Source organism: Saccopteryx bilineata, chromosome 10 (genome assembly GCF_036850765.1).
Source record: "Saccopteryx bilineata isolate mSacBil1 chromosome 10, mSacBil1_pri_phased_curated, whole genome shotgun sequence".
Lineage (NCBI taxonomy): Eukaryota > Metazoa > Chordata > Mammalia > Chiroptera > Emballonuridae > Saccopteryx > Saccopteryx bilineata.
Window position 1 is genome coordinate 21,052,821 of NC_089499.1, and position 16,663 is coordinate 21,069,483.

Sequence of the window (16,663 nt, forward strand, 5' to 3'; positions counted from 1 at the left end):
AAGTCTCCCAGGTTACTGATTTGAGTGAGTCAAATCCACCTTAATGCCAACTCATTCTGTATGATCAATACATATTAGTTGACCTGAGTGACATGCGATGTTTACTGTGCCCTTAGTATCCCATTCATAATGCTGGTCATGCTTTTATTCCTGTCTCATCTCATGCAAGGTTCATCTCAAAAGACACTCTCTACAATTTCTCATACTGATTACATCTTGGTTACACTATTCTATGAAAGTTATTGATACATCTCTTTGTGAGTGTAATGAAAACGTTTACGATTTGCTCTCCTAGGAACTTTCAAATATGCAACACAGTATTAACTATAATAACCCTGCCGTGCATTGCATCCCCAAGCTCTTACTTATTTTATACACGGAAGTTTGTACTTCTGACTCTCTCAGTCTATATCACCCATATATACTTGTGTAATGCCTTTGCTATGCTTCCCTTCACCCCTGTACTATCAGGGCTATGGCAGGACATACGTCTTACCATGCTGCTGCTGCTGCTTCTTTTTTTTTTTTTTTTGTATTTTTCTGAAGTTGGAAATGGGGAGGTAGTTAGACAGACTACCGCATGCGCCCGACTGGGATCCACCCGGCATGCCCACCAGGGGGCATTGTTCTGTTGCAACCAGAGCCATTCTAGCGCCTGAGGCAGATGCCATGGAGCCATCCTCAGCGCCCAGGTCAACTTTGCTCCAATGGAGCCTTGGCTGTGGGAGGGGAAGAGAGAGACAGAGAGGAAGGAGAGAGGGAGGGGTGGAGACGCAGATGGGTGCTTCTCCTGTGTGCCCTGGCCGAGAATCGAACCCAGGACTCCTGCATGCCAGGCCGATGCTCTACCACTGAGCCAACCAGCCAGGGCCATTTTTTTTTTTAGAGGCAGCAAAAGTGTCTTTATTTAAGGAAATCTTATATCAATGGGTCATGGGTCATTTTGTTGGGAAAAGTAGGCCCCAATGCACAGTCTAAAGGAACAGCACTGACTAAAATAGGATGAATAACTATGTTTAAGAAAACAAAGGGAATTTTTTACCATGCATTTCTTACATCACCTTCCAGACACACACACATTTAAAGATGGAAGAGCTTAAATTTGTTTTGACTTTCCTTAAATACTTATGTGTACACAATATTTGAATAATGCCTTGCAAGTACAATACCCATGTTTTTCTATTACTGTGAAATGACGATTACTTTCCTAGGAGTCCTTCTGGTGCTGTTCATAATCCCACTCAGGATGAATAAAAATATGCCTGCACTATGTCCGGTGGCACATAGCGGACTGGACAAATTGCAGAGAGAAGTTCCCTGGAGTGAATTAGCATCAATAATACATGCATATCTATATTCTATTCTGAGTCAAGCGCCTTGCCACTACTGAAAATCCATTGTGCAGATATCTGTGCTCAGGTTGTGCCTTCATGCATTCACTACTTTGTTTTTGGTTCATATCATATTGCATTACCTTCTAGATTGGAGTCAATTATAGGGGGTGTGGGTGTCTTCTAGAAAACACATGTCTTTAGAGGGTTTCGTTTTTCTTTTCTGAATTAAACACTACAGCTAAATAAGGAGTGCTTTAGATGTCAATACGACATTAGAATAAAATGTACTTCAACTGAAATTTTGCTAATCACTTTTTGTAAAAATATGCCACAGAAACTGAGTTTTCTAATTCTATACCCCACTGCACACCCAATTTAAATTAAACAAAATGGTGACAGTCATATTACACATTAGTGATGCATAATATAGTTGATTTTCTTTACTCACAGATTCTGTACTTGTGAATTTTACTGGCTTACTAAAATTTATTTGTAAACCCCCAAATCAACAGTCGCAGTGGTGGCTTCGCGATCATTTGTGGACATGAGCATTGAGGTGAAAAATTTGAGTTGTCTGACGTGAAAGTTCCCAGCAGAGGTTGAACAAGGCAGTGCCCGGCCTTCTTGTTCCAGCTCTTGTAGTATAAACAAGTGTTCTTTTTGCGGTCTATTTAGTGCTGCATTTTTCACATTTTTGTGCCTTTCTTGTTGTTGTTTAAAATGGCCCTCCAGTCTAGTGCTCAAGTGCTCTCTAGTGTTCCTGAGTGCAAGAAGGCTACAATGTGCTGTTAAAATAAAATAAAATGAAGACTAGGCTTGGAAATCCCCCAAACAGACAAAACCTTTTAAGCCACGTAAGCAAAACAAAACTTAGCTTCTTTCGTGGCCATGAGTAAAATTTAGGTCATTTCTTGTAAATGCCTCTGATAATCGTAAAAGAAACTGAAGGCATCTTTCCAAAATGGTATAAGGTAATCACTTGCAACCAATCCCCTGCTGTGGAAACCCCCTTGTAATAACCAATCGTTGTAAAGGTTAAACAATGTCCTCATTTTCTCTTTATCCAGTAATATGCCTCTGAGCTTCATCTCAACTTTGAATTTGAAAGCTCCCAGTTCGCGATTGTTCTTACTTGCACAATACGCTCTGACCAACTTTCATTTATTGATCTGGTGATGCTATTTTGCTATTTCTGAATTTTTGGCTGTGCCTTAGAGAGAAAATATATGTTAGATAACCTTTGTTCAGGCATAACTTATATTACTGTTGGCCATGAGTTCTATGTTAATGAATTAACAATAGAGGTCAAATAGGTGTTTTAAAATAAAAAAACACACATAAAACAAGTTTATTCATTGATCGGTTGATAAAAATGTTGTGATTAGTTTTACAGATGTCTAAGTATGTGTTAGGAGTAATGATTCAATATTTATTTGCTAATTCAATGCTTGCAGTGATTTTATAGAAATAACTTCTGCCAATAACATAAACTGACAGTACTTCTGTACTAGAAAAGCTCTTGCTGTAAATTAGGACAATTTCACTTCCCTGTGTAATTTAATGTCACTGAAATTAAAACGCATACAAATATGGACTGAAAAATGGCTCCTTCTTCAGAGTGTTCATAGTCTAGTAGGAGAGATGAATAAGTAAAGATGAACTAGAACACAGGGGGGTAAAAGTGATAACCAATATATAAAAAAGATGGAATGGGAACATAGATACATATTGTGGCTAATGATTTTGTGAAAATTAGCGAAAGAAAATGGAATGCATGATGCAATCAATGTACTTGAGTTCAGCAGATAAAGAGTGGAGTAGGGTGAATGTAGACTCAAATACAAATTATCTAGCTTTGAATTCACGATTTAAAAAATGCCAAATGCCAATGTATTATTTTGTCAATTGACATCAGGCTCTAAATAAGAAAAATACTCATATCTAATATTGTGAAATTTATTTTTGAATGGAGTATTCACTGATTAAGTAATGACAGATTTCTCCCTTATATCATGCATGTGAGCTCGCTTTGTCAGTACCGATCCGGCCCTAGTGATTGTTGTACATGATGAGTTACAATAATATTTCTTTGCAAATAAGTAAAAAATGTCAGTAGACCAGATTTGAATAAAGAGAAAACAATATTTATAGTTGGCATACAGTATTGGAACCATATTCCCATTCTACTTACTTCATCTACATTAAGTGATAGACATGCTAGTCAAATGCTTCATTCCAGAAAGTCATCAAAAATGAAGAAGAAAAGGCACATTTCATAGAAAGCATCTTGTTGGTACTTGTCCTGTGTGGTGAGGCGGGAATCCCAGCAATTAAACACAATAGAGTCCTTGTTCCCCTGTGCCAATATTTTTAATAGATCCACCATTGTAGTAGACTTCAACTTTCCCCGGGAGAAATTACAGGCCTCCTTTGAAAGATGCCGAGAATTACCCCATGGCTATGTTCAGATTGTCAGACTTCATTCTGAACCATTCTGAATAGCGCTCTAAGTTCCAGGAAATCAACATGGAAGGCAGAGTGCTGAACCCAGAATTACGGTGTCTGTTCGAGAACAGTGGGGAAATAGTCTGGCCAGAGTGGATTCTCCCCACTCCCAGAATAAGAGGGACGATTGCTTTCTAAATACGCCTTGCCCAACTCCTGCTAACTCAGTTTAAATTCACCAGCAGCTGCAGCAACTCACAGATGTCGCCAGACCTCGGGAGGGGGGAACACCTACAGAGAGAAAAACCCTCCTGAAAAGAGCACTGCTCTCTCCCTTCCAAAGGCCTAACATCCAACTCTCCTCAAGGTCCACAAGTCCTGGCAGAAAAGGGACTTCGAAAAGCCTAAGAAAAGAACGTTTTCCACTCTGAAAGCACGGAGACAGCTTGGGGAGACCTTGCTCACCCGTCGCTCCCAGCACGCTCGTTGATTATGTCTGTATCTCCCCCAAGCCAGTTGTTCTTCCCCGGCTCCTCCTGCCCGTTTCCTCTCGACAAGTCTGCCCACCAGGCCCCCTCAGCCTTTGCACTTCTCACAAAGAACAGCGTAAAATAGATGCCAGCAGGGCCAAAGGCAGATGCCAGCGGGCTGTCACTTCCCCGCCCCTGGCTCGAGCGCAATGCCAGCAGCTCCTATTGATTCTGCCCTTTGCCAGCCAGCCTCCAGTGAAAGCATGCTCTGCCCAGTGCCCCCACAGAGTCGGTCACAGCTGCCGAGTGGCCTCTCCGCATTAGGTGGTCTAGAAGCATCTTACCCCAGACAGATGCCATAGTTCAAGACCCAGGCAGGACAACGTGCTGGGGACCATGCTTCCCAGGGCAAAGCCCACCACGAGGCAAAGGGAGGGGGAGGGAACAGAGCCAGGAAAAGCCTCAAGGATTCAGCTGCTAACTGGGTTGAAGGGTCTGGCACCGGAGTCATGGCCCCAGGCTCACTGCTCGGATTCGCCGCAGTAACCAGCTGCTTGTCTGGGTGCTCGGTGCCAAAGAGCAATCTTGGCATCTAGCCGTCGAGCGGGACTGAAATGCTGCAGTTCAACAATTTCACCAGGCTGTGCCAACCCAGAGACGGAGCGCTTCCCATCTAAAAATCCCGCCCAGTGGTATCACCTTCCTGTGGCAGCCTTTTTACTCTGAGTTTTTCTTCTGGAGGCAGAGTTAAAGCCTCCACAAGAAAACAAAAAAAAATGGCTGAAAAGCAAACGCTACATACCAAAGCGGAATGAGTTAAAAGGAAGACATCTGAGATGAGCTAAATGTGGTGTCCCTGAAGCAGCTGCTGTTGTCCCTCAGGCTTCAAGCAAGGGAAGCAGTAGCAGGATTCAAGTCATTTTCGGTGACAACGCCATGAATATGTAGATTTCCTCCCATTTGTAAACATATTAATAGCAAGATTACATGTATTGGGTTGCTGTAGATTCAAGAATCCATTAAAATGTATACCCCTTTTAAAAACATTTCCAGGCTATACCAACTTCATCCGGAAAAATGTACATTCAAGCATACTTTCAAAAGTTTATGTTCACTTTAGTGGTTCCTTAGAATTCATATTTTTTAAAATTTTTTCTTTATTTATTCATTTTAGAGAGGAGAGAGAAAGAGAGAGAGAGAGAGAGAGAGAGAGAGAGAGAGAGAGAGAGAAAGGGAGGGGGTAGGAGCAGGAAGCATCAACTCCCATATGTGCCTTGACCAGACAAGTGCAGGGCTTCGAACCGGCAACCTCAGCGCTCCAGGTCGACGCTCCATCCACTGCGCCACCACAGGTCAGATCAACCTTAGAACTCATAATAAGAACACCAGCTTTGCCTAATATTTTCGTTTAGTGTAAAATCCTCGTTTGAGCTCCTAGAGAAAGATAGTGTCAATGTATGTTTCTCTCCATTTCATTGCATGCTTGCTACATGTTTTTATAAACCTTAACCTAGACCCCATACAGAAAATCAAGCCAACAAAGGTCAAATAATTTGGTTAAACTTTAATGATGACTAAATTCTTTTGGCTCAACAGCTGAAGCCGTGTCTTCTCTCTAGTTTCCTGGATGGGTTTCAATTCTTTGCACAAAATACAACAAGCCACACTGAACTTTCCTCATCCGTTGTGATGCTAATACTGGCTTATGAGCATTCTAAGTGTCAGGAACACTTAACTGGCCATAGTGTAGACATTTGGAATCAGAGAGTACCTTCTTTCCCAGCCATTTTAAGAAATCTGATCTTTGGTTTAGATTTTACAGAAATTGTGGATTCCCGATCATAGAGTCAACCATATGAATATGTCCATCATCAGAATCGTATCAGAAGCTCTAAAAACAGGAGGCAGTGACTAAGCCACTGGCCTAGCGCATCTTGTTTCCATTGGTCTAGATCAGGGGGAGTCAACCTTTTAATACCTACCGCCCACTTTTGTATCTCTGTTAGAAGTAAAATTTTCTAACCGCCTACCGGTTCCATAGTAATGGTGATTTATAAAGTAGGGAAGTAACTTTACTTTATAAAATTTATAAAGCAGAGTTACAGCAAGTTAAAGCATATAATAATAATTACTTACCAAGTACTTTATGCCGGATTTTTGCTAAGTTTGGCAGAATAAATCTTTATAAAACAACTTACTATCGTTAAATCTATCTTTTTATTTATACTTTGGTTGCTCCGCTACCGCCCACCATGAAAGTTGGAATGCCCACTAGTGGGCAGTAGGGACCAGGTTGACTACCACTGCTCTAGACTGTAAGAAAGCAGCTCTGTGTTTTGTCTGCTCAGGACTGACCCACACAACCTGAGTGTTGTTGTATATGAAAAATACAACAGCAAGGTGAATTAGTTGTGGTTCACCTAGGAGAGAGCCTACCTATTAGGGAGTTAATTATTATACACACTGCAGTCTAAAGCCATTAGCCCCTTACAGAGAAAAATCCCTGTGTCTGTCTGATGTCATGCCTAAATGTAAACCTGACATCCTGTCTGGATCCAGAAAAACATCTCTTCTGAAGGACTCATAGCCCAGTTTGTCTTTGTTTACCCAAAATGTCCCTCACAACTCTCACTGTGCAATTAATGATTTTTCAAGATAAACAAGAAGGATTAGCTAACACTGCCATTGCTCTTGAGTTACACCATGATTTGCTCACGCCTTTCACACAGGATATGCTGCAGCTACACGAAGGTGGTGTGTGTGCAGACTCTCAAAGAGAAACTACCCTGAAAAACAGTTTCTTCTATACTGTGTAAGCTGGCTAGGAAGGAAAAGCCGGGTACCTGTGTATTAGCCCATCTCGAGGGAAGCGATGTAGGCATGAGTGAACTGGCACACTGCCCATCACTGCCAGTCTTGGGGAAGGAATAGAAAATGCTAGCACCCTGCCCCTTACAGAAGTTTTATGCAAAACCTGCCATGTCTGCCCTGTCAAAGGTGAGGAATCCAGATCTACTGAGTGTCTGGAGAAAACCAAACAAAACACCTCATAAGCAGAGGGGTGAGGTCATTGCGGTTAACACTGGATGTTGTTTAATTCAGTAGTGGGGAGAGACTAAGAAGCTGGTGGACAAGTCTTTTGCCTGTTCACTCTCTTCGGGTGTTCTGAAATTTGTCTTTGCTGTCTTTGTGTTTAAAAAAAAATGGGGAATGGACACTGATTTTTGAAAGTACATAAGATAATATCCTATAAGAAATTATTTCCTATTTGATCCTCTTCACCATCACCTACGCAGTTCCAACTACCACCCAAGTGTTTTGCAGTTTTAAAGAGGTTGCTCACAAAGTTTTAGTATGCAAAGGAAGGTGAACACAAATTATTCGGTGAAGTTTGGTTCTACAGAATAAAAAGTTTTTTCCACTCTGTCCTGATGGATGAAAATGATAAGAGTTTAAGATGTAAGAATAATCTGGAAATTAGTTCCAACAGTTAATTGGACATTTGCCATGTGGCAGGTATTGAGCTAGATGGCTGTGAACAGACATCATCCCTACAAATACATAAGTGTTAATAAGCATATAGATACTATGGAGTGCATGTGTGCACACGTGTGTGTAATATGTGCTGATGGGTATGGGCCATAGTGTTACAATAGGCTGCTAGTTAGGTACTAACAAAAGAAAAGGGAGAAAGATGGCTCAACTGGATTAAGTCTAGAAGCTACAGCTTCCAGACATTCCAGGGGATAGACGCTTTGCTCCATGGGATTAATATCCCCCTATTGGGAGGAAGGACCTGCTCTCCAATCTCCCCAGGAAACAACCAGCCACTTCCTATAGATTACCAGGTGGGGCGGGAGGACCAGTAAAGGTGAAATTCCTCTGTTGAGGCATATGCACTAGAAGCTAGACGACAAGCCATAACTTTGAGGCATGTTCAGTAGGAGCCAACATGGTGACCATCAAGAGAAGGAGTCCAGTCTGGGAAATCTTGGGAAAGGATGAGATAGGACAGGGACACAAAACTCCGGATGATCCAGAAAAGCGACTGGCTAGCAGAGGGCCCGCAAATAAATAGGAAGATTGGTTCATTTGAACGAAAGCTTACCCCTTCCCAAGCACAAGGAGACACAATCAAAGCTTAACAAAGGCCCAGGCTCTTCATTCACATGCTTTGTCCCCTAGCAGCTGTGAGGCATGGACCCAAGCGTAGCTGGCACTAGTCATGACTTGGGCGCCATTAGACCTTTGCAGCAGACATACAGGTGGGGAAATGAGACAGAGAAGCTCTGCATCCCTGGGTCTGGGCCCTGTTGGGCCTGACAGGCACAGGTGCAGGTCTGAGGCCCCAGAGGCTGGACTTCTTTTGCAGTGAAACGGAGCTGAGCCATCTGCTCGTGAATGAGACATCGCACATGGGAGCAGTCCTTTGTTTTTGCTGCAGTAAATCTTACTGCCACACCTCCCATCCTCCTACGTGTGAGTCCCAGAAATGCTTTTCTCACGATTCATGGGAGAATCCTACTTCCACTGTCAACAATAGTACTTGCTTAGGAAAACTAACGATATAGTTTCTAGTTTCCTTCACTAGTTTTGTTACATTGAGTATATGTTTTCCTTATTCCTTCATAATTTTATTTTTTATTTTGGTTTGTTTTCTATTTATCACTATTGTTTAGGTTTAGGGCCATGACCTTTCACCAGGATTCAATGTGACCTCTCTGCATGAGGCATGCAAACAAAAGTTGAGTTATATGTTTTACAGTATTTTCGATGTTTTAGCTATGAGCATTAACACCAAGCAGTTCTGTGCACAAAAGGATCATGAGATTTAGGTGAAACTACTGCCACAAAAATCCAAGTAACACTTATAGTCTTACTTGAGAAGACATCTACGAACACAGTAAGACTGATCAAGGGTTTTAGTTTGTATTATATTGTTCAGTAGCAGAGAGCAGGCATTTTAGAGACTTAGAAATCAAACAGTTATGTGTCTTGTAACAGGAGTCCAGAAGGTCATAAAATCACAGGAACAACGAGGCTGAGGCAGGTAAAGGGACTTGCCAAGGCCATGGAGATGTTTGGCGGCAGAGCTAGAAAGAGACTTCAGACCTTCTAATTCCTAGTCACTGACTAGCAGTCAGTCCTTGGCAATGTTTCTCCAGACCCGGTGCATGCCTTTCATATATCATATAACCCGATTGCTCCTTACTGGCCAGTTGGGAAGCTCTGGGTGCTGGACACCCACCCCTGGCCTGAGAATACCCTGCCCAGACCCTAAATTTTCCCAGAAAAGTCTCAACTGAGTGAAAGAGCATAAAGTTTGATTCTCCCATTTTTGTCAAGCCAGAGATGTGAAATTGTAACTCGACCATGACCATGGTAAAAAAACAAAACTCTGGAGCAGGTTGGAAATCCTAGCCCCGCATAGTGTCACACTGGACATAGGCATCTTAAACTGACACTGGTATCAACACACAAGCGCAACATGATGCAATAGTAAGAGTGAATAATTTTTTGCAGCCTAACACCTCTTTCTGAAATATATTGAGATAAAATCTAATTCTCTGGTCTTAGATTAAGATAATAGCCCTTTAGGTATGAAAATGAAGTTGGGAGAAATGCTAGTGATAATAATTTATGCTACTGAATCTATATACAACTAGGTAATAGTACTTATTTAGTATTATCTTTTAGTGAAATTAAAAGACGGCAATACCATGTTGACCACCACCCTTTTTTATTAGACTGCTTTTCTAAATCTGAAAGTCTGGGAATCTTTATACTACTCTAGGCAGAACATTTGGCAGTTTATACAGCCAGTGAATGACAAAAGGAATAAAACGCTATCAAAAAAACCAAAACAAGGCCCTGGCCGGTTGGCTCAGTGGTAGAGCATCAGCCTGGCGTGCGGGGGACCTGGGTTTGATTCCCGGCCAGGGCACATAGGAGAAGCGCCCATTTGTTTCTCCACCCCACCCCCTCCTTCCTCTCTGTCTCTCTCTTCCCCTCCCGCAGCCAAGGCTCCATTGGAGCAGAGATGGCCCGGGCGCTGGGGATGGCTCCTTGGCCTCTGCCCCAGGCGCTAGAGTGGCTCTGGTCGCAGCAGAGCGACGCCCAGGAGGGGCAGAGCATCGCCCCTGGTGGGCGTGCCGGGTGGATCCCGGTCAGGCGCATGCGGGTGTCTGTCTGACTGTCTCTCACCGTTTCCAGCTTCAGAAAAATACAAACAAAACAAAACAAAACAAAAAAACCAAAAAAAAACACTATCAAAGGGCACTGATGTCACAACTGATAACCAAAAATCAGTAGCTTTCATTTGAAACGAAATTGCAAATGTTGGGATATACCATCATAATTTGAAAGTCTTTCATGTGTTTTTTTAAAAAGAGAGAAAGGAGGCCCAGGCTAGTTGGCTCAGTGGTAGAGCATTGACCCAGCATGTGGATGTCTTGGGTTTGATTCTCAATCAGGCATACAGGAGAAGTGCCCATCTGCTCCTCCACCCCTCCCTGTCTTGCTTCTTTCTCTCTCTCTCCTCCCCTCCTGCAGCCATGGCTCAATTGGTTTGAGCACACTGGTCCCGGATGCTGAGGATGGCTAGGTGCAGCTTCAGCTTCAGATGCTAAATATAGCTTGGTTGCAAGCAAGGCCTCAGATGGACAGAACATTAGAGCCCAGATGGACTTGCTGGGTGGATCCTGGTCAGAACGCATGTGGGAGTCTGTCTCTCTATCTCCCCTCCTCTCACTTAAAAAGAAAAAGAAAAGGAGGGAGAAAGGAGGCCATGTTACTTTGGTCCTGTACCCAGGTCATCTATGAGGCAGTGGGCCCTCCTTTGTCCCCCGCCCAGCTCTACAAATCCCCAAAGGCAACACAAACAAACAAACAAACAAACAAATAAATAAAAATTTCAAAGCAAAGAAAGGACATTAACACAAACAGAACATATTCTGCTGAAATGTTTTCGCTCAAACTAGATACTTACCACTATTTCTTAAGTATTTACAATGCAAGGTAATATACCAACTGCACACACTATAGATGTGCTGTTTTGGCAGAATTGTGCAAATAATTAATTTTCTTGCTGGGGCTCAAAAATCATTCTTTTTTATCCACTGACAGGCATTTCTGAGACTGGGGTTTGTAATATGGTTTGGTGTCACCAAGAAATACCATGGAAGCAATTTTCATCTTCTTCCTACCCTACATCCCTAAGGATTGAAATACCCAAGTTCTAGGTCATGTTGTTGTCAAAGAGGGTCTGCTTCAACAACTTATGTATTTATTCCAATAGCCAAAACCTGGTAAAGGTTGAGAAAACAAGACTCGACTACCTGATTTTGAGTTTGTGTTCATTCATTCGCTTTTGGAATATGTCGGTAGCTTCTCACCTTCAGCAATTATTTAACCTCTCTACACCTCAGGTCCCTGAGCTGCAAAAGAGAGTAACAGTGGCTCATTGGGAATGAAAGAGGTTGATGATTTAATGAAATGATACAGTAGGTGCTCAAATAATGTTGCTTTGTTCAGACGGGGGGGGATTGATTCCCTGCAAGGGGCCCCAGTGTGTGTGGAGTCCACACGTTCTCCCCATATCTGTGTAGCTTATCCCTAGTGATTCTAATTTCCTCCCACATCTGAAAGATGTGCCTGCGAGAGGAATGGGTGGGTAAATGGACCCCGTCTGAGTGAGTGTGGGGGTGTGATGCGCCCTGTGACGGGAGGGTGTGTCCTGTCCAGGGCTAGTTCCCACCATGTGCCCTGAGCTGCTAGAAGAGGCTCTGGCCACCCATGACCCGAAACTGTAATAAGTGAGCTAGGACATCAAGGACATCATGACCTTACTTGTTTTTATAAATCTTTCTAAAATATAAATAGTCATATTTCTTTCAATGTTTAATATTAGAAGCATTCTGGGTCTTTATTTAGAAGTTTGAGGATTTTGCTTGTGAGTGTGTGTGCGTGTGTGTGTGCGTGTGTGTGTGTGTGTGTGTGTGTGTGTGTGTGTATGATCAGAGACCCGCACAGGGACTTAACTCTGGTTTATATCCATTAGTTTAACATAACATCGGTTTCATTTTGTATGCTGTTTCACTTCAAGTAGCCGTTTCCAAAAACCGATCAACAAAGTTGAGTACAGTTCTTGTAAGGTCCTGGTTTGCCTGGAACGGAGGCGTCCCCGGGATGTGGAACTTTCATGCTGAAACTGGGCAAGCCCACAACAAGCCAGAAAGAGTTATCACTCTACCTGTAAAGTGCTGGTGACAGTGTCTGGCACAGGGCACTCACTAAAATGTTAGCTTGCAGTGTAATTGTTGTCCTTTTCCCTGGAATTCAAACCTGTGATGAATATGAATGCATTCATCTTCCACAGAATTAGTGCCAAGTTGTAACCCAATAAATACTGCCCTTTTGCTTTAGAGTTAGAGAAAACAGTCACACACAGAGGCAGAGAAGCAAGAGCTCACTGTTTATGGCAAGGACCGTTAGCCAATCACTTCCCCCCTCCGACAAAACAATCCAGACATGAAAGGCTTTCCCGGAAATATGCTTCCTTTCCCTTCCTCAGAGGTGTCCTCCATCGTTAGTGCAAGATGATTCCTCTTTTAAATTTTGAAACTGGGGGAGCGTTTAATAGTTCTCTGTTAATCTCCTTTCCAGTTCCTGTCCTGCTTACAACTTTTGTCTGGTTTGTGGTCATGAAGGTATCCTAAGGACACTTTATCAAGCAAAGCAGGCAGGTCATGGGAGCCATCACCGAGTTCACATGATTGTGCTGTGGTTCTGTGCTGAGACATACAGCTCCCCTAAAGATCACGTCAGGCTTGCCCTGTGATGTTGAAGCAGGAGTCAGTGAAACAGGTCAGCTCTCTGTCTGAAACGTGGTTGCTTTCCTAAGATTCCTGTGCAAGAATCAGCACGGTTCAGTTTTTCAGGTATCAAATCAAAGGCTCGGTTGCCTTTGAAAATTCGTGTGCAGGCCAGCAGTCACCAGCAAATAACCAAGATCTGTGTGCAATTGTGTTTCTATAGATAAAGTCTAGAAGTAAAGAATCACAGAACACCAGGGCTGGAAACAACGTGGGTTAGTATAGTGTGAGATAGAGTTTCAGTACAGAGCTAGAAATCACTAGGTCAAATGACCACTAGCTTCATACAGAATGTTCAGATTGGGAGCAAATTGATTTTAGTTCATAACAGGAAAGTTCTTATAAGCATAATACTCACTCCATGCCAGGCCTTACTTTAGTGTTTTTCATGTACTAACTCATTTAATTCTCTTAACAAACCTAAATGGGAGGTGCCAGGATTATACCTATTTTGTTAGAAAGAGAAACTGAGGAACAGAGGAGTAGCATAACTTGTCTAAGGACAGACAGGTAATAAATGATAGATTTGAAAGTGGAACCCACAGTGGTCCTCATAGTGATGAAAAGAGCAAGTCCACCTGTACTGAGAATTGGAGTAACAAGGTTTTTCTATCTTCAAAAAAAAAAAAAAAAGCCATCAGACAGCAGGCTTGGCATACATCTGAATATATATATTGATAAGAGGAGATTTCAATAATTGATATTATTTAAGCATCCATGTCCCTGAATCTAACCTTAATATAACTATTTAAATAAATAAACATCTCTAGTTAGCAAAAGATCTATATTTTTAAATGGTTTAATAGGAGCACTGAAGAATCACTTTTTAAACATGGAATGAATAAGAAAAGTTAGTTCATAAGAACCGATTTAAGCTGAAACCAAACTCAACCTATTCATTCAGCAATAAAATCTAAGTGATATCAGAATACCATTAATTTACACACAGTGACTAAGATCAGCAAATTTGTTTTAAACAGTTTTACTATATTTAAGAGCTAAAATGCTTGGCATCAATTTGATTCCAAAATTTTCATTTCATTTTTAATGCATATTACTATGCCACATCTATGCACTAAAGCTATAAATGTTTTTAAATTTGTTTTGCACTGTGTTTTAATTTTCATCTTTTAGATAGAACCCATATTTATCTTGATACTATGAATATTTATAGTAAAAATATACTACTACACAATAGCAATAAGATTGCAAAATAGTACAAGATAATATAAGGGTTTGCAGTTATGTAGAGACAAGGACAGGGATATGTAAAAAACAAAATATTATATTATATATTATATATCATATATTATATATTATATTACAATATATACATGTTATATATATATATATAATATATATTTGTTTATATGCAGAACCCTTAAAATTGCAGGTGAACTCCACTTAATTTAGTCCTGTTATATAAATATGAATGGCAATAAAGATGCTTTACATTACATAAGTGAATAACAATACCTAGCATTTATTAAGCATATAATAAGCATCAGTCACTCAGATGGTTTAAATGACTTGACCAAGCTTCCACAACTAGTAAGTGGTAAATTAGACCCCACCACTGACTCAAAATTCCCTGCTGGTCTTGTGGTATTCTCTGCTGGTCTGCTACCTCCATGCCTGATTAAGTTTGGTGACTTGAAATTGTTAACTTCCTAGCCTGTGGTTGTATTTTTAAACACCTTTTAGGATGATGGAAATGTTTTATATTTTGATTGTCATGTTGGCTCCATAGGTGCATATATTTGTCAAAACTCATCAAGTCCCACACTTAAATGAGTGCACTTATTTTTACTTCTCAATAATGATGATTTAAAAACTAAACAACAAATCTATTTACAAAAATATCAGGGGCATACTGATTGCACAAAATAAAGTACTTATTTGTCAACAGGCACCACAGTGTTAGAGAGATAATGAGTATAATAAAAATAAAAGGTAAAGTGAATATTTTATAAACTTTGTTTTAAGAATAACTGTGACTATGCTTATTCTCAATCATATAATTAAATGGCATATGCAGATGAAACTACTGCTGATTTCCAGATGAAATGCTGTCATTTTTAATATGACAAATACTAGCATATTTCCAGGGAACACTTTCATGTGTGTTTTTCATCAATATTCTCTTACACTGTGGCCCCAGAAGTCATTTGATTGCAAAGAGAAATCTGTAGAAAAATTCCAGAGCCAAAAATCTTTCAGCAAATACCATTCAATAAGCACAAATTACTTTGCATTAGGTATGGAATTAGCAGTCAATGGCACATTGTGATCTGTCTGACAGCTGAAAATTTATGGCTCAGGCATGAATAAATGGTTATTTCCTGTCTCAGTAGCAATACTAAGTGAGCAAGCAAACTATTGATCCTTATTTAGTTACTTAAATATATGTGACTCAAGTTACCTTGAGATTTCCCTCCAAAACTCTCCTTGGGATCTACAGTCAAAGAACTTTACATTCAAAATATTTCTTCTTTCACCACCCTGGTACAGCTTTGAATGCAGTGCCTAAGATAAAATTCTGCTACTTGTATCTCCCTCTATGAACTCAGTCCACCCTCGAACTAGTTTTATGATATATAAGTCCAATAAAATAATTTTTATACTTCTGATGAATGCAGGCTTTATTTAGTTATTAATTCACCGGGGAACAATTTTTTTTCATTTTCTGTTGCATGAGGTTTTAGAACTGTTTCCATGTATTTCTGCATCGCTGATTTCATATCTGAAATTCATTTTTTGGTGCATGCTCTAGTTTTTTATGCAATTTTAATTTCTTTTTGTTACACTAATGGCATGCATTGGTTTTTAAATTGGAGTTAAAGGGCAACGACTCTTGGATTGAAACATCACTTTTACATAACTGTAGTTGTTTTTAAATGTAAAAAATTATTATCTGATAAAAACACCCTCTTATTTTGTTTTAAGATTGAATCATGGCTTCTTCAAGTAGGCGTAAATGTAAGAATAGTCCTGACACCTTCTGTTATATATGTGGCTGTTACATACTTCAACATCAAAGGCGCAATATTTCATCATTTGTGACACGTGCATATATTGCCTATTTTCAAGTTCCCTTTGACAATCAAGACAAGCATTGGGCTCCTCATATTGTGTGTCATAATTGTGAGGAAATGCTTTGTGACTGGACAAAAGGAAAACACAAAGGAATGCCTTTTGGTATTCCCATGGTTTGGATGAACCTAAGGACCACAGCAGTGACTGTTATTTCTGTCTGATCCATACAAAGGGCATCGGCCAAAAAAAAATGGTATATGATCGCATATCCTAATATTCCTTCAGCAATACAACCTATCCTACACTCTGAGACACTCCCAGTTCCAGTTTTCAATGGTTTTATTTCTTCTAAGGATGAAGAAAGTGAACATGGTGATCAAGTATATTTTGATAAAATGCATGAGGAAATGGTTGTAGAATCTGAAGGGTCTTATTTTGATGCCAAGCAGTCATTAACCCCTCAGCAGTTTAGCCAAACCGAATTGAATGACTTAGTGAGAAATTT

General features: G+C 40.6%; 1 protein-coding gene across 7 annotated transcripts in view; it reads right to left on the bottom strand.

Moving 5' to 3' along the window:
* The window catches only part of RBMS3 (RNA binding motif single stranded interacting protein 3), a 698,310-nt gene that overhangs the window by 504,001 nt on the left and 177,646 nt on the right, over positions 1-16,663 (bottom strand). The window lies entirely within an intron of this gene.